Here is a 1,219-nt window from a genome sequence, read left to right on the forward strand (position 1 = left end):
TACAAGATGTTTCTGTTTATGCATTAGATCAGGTAAAAAAAAAATGTTTTTTTTGCCACATTATTCTTACTTTAAAAAAGAGTTATTACTTTGATGATGTGGTGTTTTTTACATTGCAGTAGTTTCTGAAGTCAGCGGGTCGTTTGTCTTTTTCCTGCAGTAAAATCTTCATGTTAGTGTCAGTCAACATAAAACACTAAGGCTGCTTTTATACTTTAATAAACTCTTTCTGTGTGGAATAATGTGACATGACAGGATGACCTGATAAACTGGGTCATATGCAACTTTTCCTGCTGAACACAGCTTAAAGTACGCAGTAGAAGATGTGTTTATGCCTCAACACGACTAAATGAAAGGCGAAACAAGATGGAGCCACCCCAGTTTGTCCCCAGATCCACCAGTCTGCACATAATAACCAGGTTCACCTGGTTTGTTTTACTGCAGCTTTTCCTCAACTTTTCATTTTGTCGCACATGGAAYTACTTGAGCTGGTGTGTTAAACTGTTTCACTGTGGCTGGGGAGATGCTGCAGTGAAGATGCAACCTGTGATTACTCTGCTTTCTGTAGTTTCCCAGGGATCAAATAGTCGTGAAATTAAAGCGTTCGTTATTTTGCATGTAGGAGTAAAACTCAGGCCCTTCAGAGCTTTCAAATGAGAGATGTTTCTGAGTTAGGAAAATGTCAAACGGCTTTGTTTTTTCAAACAAAAGGTCATTTTTACCTCTGCTTGGGTGTGTATTTGCATTGCAGCTTGTTCTGAATTCCTGCACAGGTTATTTTGAGACCACAGGTTGTTTTGAGACCACAGGTTATTTTGAGACCACAGGTTATTTTGAGACCACAGGTTATTTTGAGACCACAGGTTATTATGAGACCACAGGTTATTTTGAGACCACAGGTTATTATGAGACCACAGGTTGTTTTGAGACCACAGGTTATTATGAGACCACAGGTTATTTTGAGACCACAGGTTGTTTTGAGACCACAGGTTGTTTTGAGACCACAGGNAGACATCCCGAGGACTGGTACATGAGACATCCTGAGGCATCCTGAGGACTGGTCCAAGAGATATCCCGAGGACTGGTCCATGAGACGTCCCGAGGACTGGTCCATGAGACATCCCGAGGACTGGTCCATGAGACATCCCGAGGACTGGTCCATGAGACATCCCGAGGACTGGTACATGAGACATCCTGAGGCATCCTGAGGACTGGTCCA

The sequence above is a fragment of the Austrofundulus limnaeus genome, unplaced genomic scaffold (genome assembly GCF_001266775.1).
Source record: "Austrofundulus limnaeus strain Quisiro unplaced genomic scaffold, Austrofundulus_limnaeus-1.0 Scaffold837, whole genome shotgun sequence".
Classification (NCBI taxonomy): Eukaryota; Metazoa; Chordata; class Actinopteri; order Cyprinodontiformes; family Rivulidae; genus Austrofundulus; species Austrofundulus limnaeus.